The sequence below is a fragment of the Phascolarctos cinereus genome, unplaced genomic scaffold, assembly GCF_003287225.1.
Source record: "Phascolarctos cinereus isolate Bilbo 61053 unplaced genomic scaffold, phaCin_HiC Scaffold_84;HRSCAF=622, whole genome shotgun sequence".
Classification (NCBI taxonomy): Eukaryota; Metazoa; Chordata; class Mammalia; order Diprotodontia; family Phascolarctidae; genus Phascolarctos; species Phascolarctos cinereus.
In genome coordinates this window covers 48,486-56,816 of record NW_027556235.1, presented here as the reverse complement: position 1 = coordinate 56,816, position 8,331 = coordinate 48,486, and the positions used below count along the sequence as shown (strand labels likewise).

At 44.7% G+C, this 8,331-nt stretch overlaps 1 long non-coding RNA gene across 2 annotated transcripts; it reads left to right on the top strand.

Annotated features, from left to right (window-relative positions):
- The first annotated feature begins 6 nt into the window (after positions 1–6).
- On the top strand, positions 7–7,957 carry LOC110204067 (uncharacterized). 2 transcript variants are annotated; one of them, XR_002323188.2, is made up of 4 exons: positions 7–581; positions 1,167–1,377; positions 3,969–4,130; positions 6,911–7,957. It is a non-coding gene; the product is annotated as an uncharacterized LOC110204067 (long non-coding RNA). The 2 variants fall into 2 exon arrangements; XR_002323187.2 differs by having other exon boundaries at positions 1,167–1,386.
- Positions 7,958–8,331: the final 374 nt, after the last annotated feature.

Here is an 8,331-nt window from a genome sequence, read left to right as displayed (position 1 = left end):
GTTTGCAGATCTTGCTGCAGCTTCTGTGCTCTCCCCTTTCTTGGAGCCCAGGACAGCCCTCCCTCGACCTCCCCCTTCCCTTCCTTCTTCCCCCTCCCAGTGTCCCTAAAGGGGCCCACCTTCAAGAGCTCCTAGCTGAGCTGAGCTGCTGCCCCCACCCCCAGTCCCAGCAGCTTGCTCTCAGGAGCCTGGGAACCGGATCAGCCCCAGGGCCACTTCCAGATGGAAGACGCACCTGCGGCCCACTTCCCTGGTCTGTTTGGCTGATGGGGGCAGAAAGAAATGACTGGCGGGGGGGCTCCCCACTGCTCTGAGCCTGATGTCACAGAGCCTTCTCTCTCCTCCGCCCTTCCCCCTCTGCTCTGAGAGACTAGCCCCGCCCTACAGTGACGTCACTGTACCCACCCTCTCTCACCATCTTGGAAGTCTTTGTCTCTGGTGGAGGCTATGAGTGGGGTGAGCAGCTGGAGGTCCGAGTGCCCCCCCACTTTCCTTCTCCACACCCCTCCCCTCCGTTACCCCCATCTTCCAGACTGACAGATCCGGAGGGTCCTGCAAGTGTCGAAGTGTCTGTGAGCGAGGTGAGTGCCCCCTCCCTGCTCCTGCCTCAGCCCCTCCCTTTCTTCTCCTTCTCTTCTCCCACCACAAAATTTTCATGAAGCCGAGGACGCCCCCTCCACAATTTGCTTCTCTTAATGATCAGGATGTGGTTTCTAAGGGTGAGTGGAAGGTCCTGGGAGTATGGATACCTTTGTTTATGCCTGTGTTGTGTCCGTAGGTAGGATCGTCTGTGGGGGGGGGGTATGAATGTTTCAGTGTGTGTATGTATGGGGGGGTGCTCCGTGTGCCTACTCCCCCAGGGCTGCTTCTCCCTGGAGCTTCCTGCCTTCCCAGGCCTTTGTGTGGAGGTCTGGGGCTTGGGGGTGGTGACGTGAAGTGGAGTGGAGGCCAGCAGGGAGAAGCCTTTGGAGACACTCCCTGCCTCCCCCCCTCAGGTGGATGTTTCCATCGTTTCTTCCTCCCTTCCTCCCATCCTTGGCTTGGCCTTGAGGCTGGGGAGAGGACACAGTCTAGGAACTCTTCCCCTCCCCTTCTCCTTGTCACCTCTTTTGTTTGGTGTCCTTTACTTTAATGGTATATTGATTTTTTGTTCTGGTTTCCACCAGGGCCTGGTGAATGGGGAGTTTCCACGTACCTTGCTGTGGAACAGAAAGAGGGGACTGTTCCTGAACCTGCGGATCTCTGTGATTTACAGCCTGAAAGAAAAGAGTTGTTTTAATGTGCACTTCTCTAATTACAAGGAATTTGGAGCATTTTGTCTCCCGTTTGTAGAGGACACTGAGCCAGAAAAGAGGATGTGCCTCCCTCTTGTCCAGGGTCTGCAAGGTTTATATTATATAGGATTTATGCCAGAGTACCCTCACATGAACAGCCAGGGCAGACAAGCTGCCTCCCTTGGTGCCCCAATCTCCCTCACCCCCTTCCCCGCCCAGATCTTTGTCTCCTTTTGGCGGGAGAAAAGAGGCTGAGTCCCGCCCCTTCCTTAGACCTCCCCCAACACTTTCTCTGCTCTGGGGATTGTGAGGAATCCAAGTTCCATTCACTACTGCTTTGCAGATGCTGCTGCAGCTACTGTTCTCTTCCCTTTTGTGGAGCCCAGGGCACCCCTCCCTCCCCCTCCGCCATGCCCTCTTTGTCCTCCCCCTCCCAGTTTGCATAAAGGGGCCGATCCTCAAGAACTGCAAGCTGAGCTCTGCTGCCGCTTCCCACCCCATTCCCAGCAGCCTGTCCTCGTGAACCTGGGACCCTGGTCAGCGCCAGGGCCACTTCCACGTGGAAGATGCACCTGCGGTCCGCTTCCCTATTCTGTTTGGGTCATGGAGGTAGAGAGAAATGACTGGGAGGGCTCCCCACTGCTTTGGGCGTGATATCAGAAACCCCCTCCTCTCCTTCTTTGCTCTGGAGGAGACTACCCTGCTCTGCAGTGACGTCACAGAGTCCGGGCCTGAAGGAGGGGGTGGGGCTCTCCTACCTTCTATTAAGTGTGAGTTTCTTTGTCTCTGGAGGAGGATGTGAGTAGCATGGAAAGCTAGAGGTCTCCTTGCCCCTCCACACCCCTCCCCTTCGTTACCCCCATCTTGCAGACTGACGTATCCTGAGGGTCCTACTAATGCCTAAGTGTTTCTGAGGGAGGTAAGTGCCCCCTCCCCTGGTCCTGCCTCAGCCTCCCCCTTTTTTCTCCTTTTCTTCCTTTCTCCCCCCCCAACCTTTTCATGAATCAGACCCTCGACCCTCCCCAATTAGTGCTCAGGAGGTTGGGTGTAATGGTGGGTGGAAGATCCTGGAGTATCAATGCTTTTGTTTATGCCTCTAGTATATGTAGGTTGTATAATCTGTGTGTGTCTGTGTGTGTGTGTGTGTAAGACAGAGGCTGGTGGGGGGAGCGTGTGTCTTTTGTGGGTGTGTGCTCCTGTGCCTGCTTCCCCATGGCTGCTTCTGCCTGGGGCTTCCTGCCTGCCCATGCATTTGACTGCAGGTATGGAGCTTGGGGGGTGGGGAGATGCAGTGGGGTGGAGGCCAGCTGGGAGAAGCCTTTGGAGACACTCCCTCCCTCCCCTTCTCAGGTGGATGTTTCCATCCTTTCTTCTTCCCTTCCTCCCATCCTTGGCTTGGCCTTGCGGCTGGGGAGAGAGGACAGAGTGTAGGAACTCTTCCCCTCCCCTTCTCCTTGTCACCTCTTTTGTTTGGTGTCCTTTACTTTAAGGTATATGATTTTTTGTTCTGGTTCCACCAGGGCCTGATGAATGGGGAGTTTCCACGTACCTTGATGTGGAACAGAAAGAGGGACTGTTCCTGAACCTGGGATCTCTGTGATTTACAGCCTGAAAGAAAAGAGTTGTTTTAATGTGCCCTTCTCTCATTATAAAGGATCTGGATCATTTTGTCCTAGGGCCTTTGATAGTTTGGACTTCTTCCTTTGAAAACGTGCCTGTCCTTTGACCTAGTAGAGAATGGCTCTTATTCTTAGAAATTGCAATCAGTTCCTTCTTTGTCTTGCATGTGCAACAGGCCTTAGAGATCTTTACTGTAAGGAAGATTTTCCTCACTTAGTTGTTACCTTTCTCATTTTAACCGCATTTAATCTGTTTGTGCAAAAGCATTTCAACTTTATAGAAGCAGAATCATCCATTTTATTTTCGGTGATTCTCTCTATTCTTTGTTCTTTCATAACCTCTTGCCCTATCCATCAATGTGAAAAGTAATTTCCTCCTCCACTCCCTAATTTGTTATCGATTCCCTTTTTATACCTGATTCCTGTATTCATCTGTGGTTTAATTTGATTGGTGGCCAGAGGTGTTGATGACCTATCAAATTTCTGACAAACTGTTTTTTCCTTCTGCTGTCTTTTTTTTTAACTATATACTGTGTCTTTCCCCCCCCCCCCCCGCCCCAACTACTATCTATGGATTTCTTAAACACTATTTCGTTTTATTTGTTGGCTTCTGTATATTGCATACCTGATCTTTTCAACTGATCAGCTTTTCAATTTTTAAAAAGTTGAAATTGTTTTCTCGGCAGCTAGGTATTCTGCTGAGCCCAGAGTCAAGAGGAATGATCTCCTAGTGTTGAAAATGGTCTCAGACACTTACTATCTGTGTGACCCTGGGCAAGTCACTTCACCCTGTTTCCCTCAGTGTCTCATCTGTCCAATGAGCCACAAAAGAAAATGGGAAACCACTCCAATAGCTTTGCCAAGAAAACCTCAAATGAGATGAGGAAAAGTCACGACTAAACAACAGCAATAGTTATTTTCATAATCACAGATTTGTAATATCGTTTGGATCTGCTGCCGATAATCACTAAGCCAGACCCCTTTCTTTCCTCCTTCCACTCCCTCATTATTTCCCTTAAGATGTTTGACCTCTTTCTGAATTTTTTTTTATGTTTTTTGTTTCTGATGTCATCAGGGTGTCCCATGTATTCCTCCCTCTCCCTATCCTCGAGAGCCATGCCATGTGAGGAATGGTATTTCTTGATTAGGAAGGAAAAGAAAAGTGAGCACAACTGATGGATGCATTTGGGAAAAGATGTGCAATGTGTAACACCTGTGGACCTCTCACCTGGATGGGGTAGGGTGATGATGTCTTCTTACATTTCCTTTTCAGGCCCACTTCATCTTTAATGTTTTGTTAGAGGTACTTTAAAAATTTTGCTGTGTCGTTCTTTCTACTTCAGTTGTAGTTACTGAGTATATATACTGTTGGGTTGGGTTTTTTGTTTTTACTCAATTCACTTTGCATCAGTTCACAAAGGTTTTTCCATACTTCTCTGTACTCTTCCCACACATCATTTCTTCTTGCATGGGAACAGCATTCCATGCCTTTCATGTTCTTGTCTTGTTCCATGTCTTATTTAGCCATTCCCCCCTTGATGAGCATCTGCTTTCTTTACAAATCATACCTGTCACAAAGAGTGTTATTATAAATATTTTGGAATATATGGGGACATTTTTCTCATTAATGGCTCCATTGGGGTATAATGGAGTCTTTGTTTTAGAGGCTTTGGACATTGTTCTTTGCAGAATTCCAAATTACTTTGGAAAATGGATGTGTCATTTCACAGCTCCTCTAATATTAGTTTGTGTATATCCCTACCCCCCTGTTTAGGTATCACAAACATGTTTGTGCCATAAAAGGAATTTGATAGGATTCCTTCTTTACCTGTTGTTTCAAGTAGTTTATATAGTATTGGGATGAATTTTTTTTAAATGTTTACTAGAATTCACTTTCACACTTGATCTGGTCCTGAGAATTTTTTCCTAGGAAACTGATGTGTGCCGTGTTCAATTTTTTTCCTTTAAGACAGTTATTTATGTATTCTATTTCCTCTTCTGTTAACATGGGCAGGTCATGTTTTTTGTAATTATTCATCCGTTTCAAATAGATTGTCAGTTTTGCTGGCATATGTTTGAGCAAAAAGCTCCTTAGCACTGCTGTAATTTCATCTTCATTGGTGATGCATTTACTCTTTGTTTTTGAAACTGGTAATTTGTTTTTTTTTTTTGTTAATCAAGTTACCCAATAGTTTATCACGTTTTTTTTGTCTTTGTTTTTGTTTTCCTTTCTTTTTGTTTTTGCTTTTTGGTGAGGCAGCTGGGGTTAAGTGACTTGCCCAGGGTCACACAGCTAGTAAGTGTCAGGTGTCTGATGCTGGATTTGAACTGAGGTCCTCCTGACTCCAAAGCCAGAGCTCTATCTACTGCACCACCTAGCTGCCCCTGATTTATATGATTTGTTAGTATTTTGATAAAAGCAGTACCTGCTTTTATTTTTTTAATTTGATTTTTGAAAGAAAAACTTCTTAATCTCACCTTTGACTTACAGATTTCCATGTTGATGTATAATAGGAGATTTTTCATTTGTTCTTTTCTACTTTTATATTATTCGTGCCCAATTCTTTGACCTATCCTTTGTCTGTTTTATGGATCTGAGCATTTAGAGACAGAAATTTCCTCTTAAGTACTGCTTTGGGTGCATCCCACAAATTTGGATCTCTTGCCTCATTGTTGTAATTCTTTTTAATGAAATTATTGATTGCTGAATAATGTTTTGTTCTTTCACCCATTCATTCTTTGAGACTGGATATTTTACTTTTCAATTAATTTTAATCTATGCTTCCATGTCTCTGTAATTTATATTGCATCGTGGTCTGTAAAAAGTGCATTTAGTATTTCTCTTTTTTCTCCATTTGGTTATGAGGTTTTTGTGCCCTAATACATGTTCATTTTTTGAGAAGGTACCATTTACAGCTAAGAAAAAGCTACATTCCTTTCTATTTCCATTCAGTTTTCTCCAGAGTTCTCTCATGTCTAACTTTTCTAGTATTCCTTTCCTCTCTTTAACTTCTCTTTTTATTATTTTATGCTTATATTTGCTTAATTCTGAGAGGGAAAGTTGAGCACTTAGTATAGTTTTGCCATCTCTTTCCTTCTGTATGTTATTTTACTTTTCCTTTAAGAAGTAGGTCTAAGCAAGAGTAATTATTAATGATTATATTTATATCTCCTATCTGTAATTTTCATCAATTATTACTATATTATTTTAACTCTCGTGTCTAATGCATGTATTCCTTTATATTTAATTTGATACTTGGTGTGAGGTGTTGATCTCTTATCAAATTTCTTCCAAACTGCTTTCCACACGTGCCATCAGTTTGTTGTTTTTTTTATGAACTACAGGCAATTCTTGTTTTGTGTAAGTGGACCATTGGACAAGCCTGTAAGTAGAAGGATTTTGAAGTAATTTGAATTTGGCCACAGATGTGATTACAAGGGAGGCAGGAAGGGGGTCACATGCCTGTGAAGGGAGTGGGCCAGGAAACAGTTCAAGGACACATGGGGGCCAGGGACAGAGAAGCAAGAGTAGGAAGAGGATCAGGTGCATGTTGGGGCCAGCCATATGGTGGCCTGGCCAGAACTGAGAGGAAGAACAAGTGGAGGACAGACATGTGGAGGCTGGACATGACCACACACAGAAAAAGAGAGGTGACACATGGACTGAAGAAAGATACACAGTACCCCGAGCAGGGGTGGACAGAATACTGACCCGTGGATGCCAGAGCTGCGGATTAATGGAGCAGCCAAATTTCTCCTCTCTCAGTGCTGGAGTTCTCAAGCCAAGGCCTGATCCGGAGGCTGCAGAGGTGGAAGGAATCACTCTGCACGTCCAAAACCCCATTCTTTCCCCTGGCCACTTCTCCATCAATACCCTTTAGATACTTGACCTCATTTAAAAACAATTTTATTGATGTTTTCTGTATCTTATGTGATGGTATCCCATGTATCCCTCCCTCTGCCTCTCCTCCTCCCTGAGAGCCATATCCTTGTGACAAATGGTATTTTTTGTTTTAGGGAGCAAAAGCAATCAACACAACTAAAATACTATACAGAGGAAAAGATATTTGTGGCAGGAGACAGTCTCTCTGAGAACATTCCAATTACTGCAGCCTTGCTCTCTGTGGAAGCGCATCTAGTCTCAGAATACTCAGTGGATGAAATACTTATAGGTGGAGACACCCACGCTCTGAGAAGACTCAGAGGAAAAGATACTTGTGGCAGGAGATAGTCTTTCGGGGAACATTCCAGTTACTGCAGCCTTGCCTCTCTGTGGAAGCACATCTAGTCTCAGAATACTCAGTGGATGAAATACTTATAGGTGGAGACACCCACGCTCTGAGAAGACTCAGAGGAAAAGATACTTGTGGCAGGAGACAGTCTTTCGGGGAACATTCCAGTTACTACAGCCTTGCTCTCTGTGGAAGCACATCTAACATCAGAATACTCAGTGGATGAAATACTTATAGGTGGAGACACCCACGCTCTGAGAAGACTCAGAGGAAAAGATACTTGTGGCAGAAAACTCTTTGGGAACATTCCAGTGTAAGAAAGAAGCTGGGAAGCCTCTCTGGGCAAAGAAACCTGTCTGTAGGAGAAACTTAGGTGGGGACTGTAGTCCGCCCAGTGCAAGCTGAGACCCCACCTTTGTTTCTCTTAATAAAGATTGGTTTCTTTGCCCAGAGAGGCTGTCCAGTCTCTTTCTTACACTGGGTACTACAGGCTTCCTCTCTGGGGAAGCACATCTAGCATCAGAACACTCAGCAGACAAGACATTTGGGGCTGAAGACACTCTCTGAGAACATTCTAGTTACTATAGGTTTGCTTTCTGGGGACACACATCTACCATCAAAATACTCAGAGGAAAAGACCAGAGCTGAAGAGAAAATATGACTTTGAAATACAAGATTCTAAAGAAACATTAAAAGGTAAATATGAAAAAGAATTCGTAAGCAACTCAATGAGGTTAAATTGTGCACTTTCCTATAAGGAAAGAGGATACGCATATCTTCTAAGAATGCGATCAGTATTAGAGCAGGTGGAGGGATTCTACATAGAAAGAAGTTTGGGAGTGAGCCCCTTAGGTTGGGATGATGGAAGATAAATGGATAGGTAAGAAATATGTATGCCCTGGGAGAAGGCAGAAAAGAGAGAAAGAATGGGGGAAATAATCTCACAGAAAATAGGTGTGCAAGAAAGAACTTTTACCCTGGAGTGGAAAATGGTTGGGAGGGGGTAGCCAATGCTTGAATGTCAGTCGCATCTAAATTGCTTTAACAGGGGGAAATATCTATATCTATATTTGTGTTTGTCCCTATATATACTCATTCAATTGGTTATAAAAATCTATGTTACCCTAGAGGTAAGTAAAGAGAATGGGAAAAGAGAAAGAAAGAGTGGTGATAACAGGGTGGGGTGATAAATAAATAGAGCTGTCC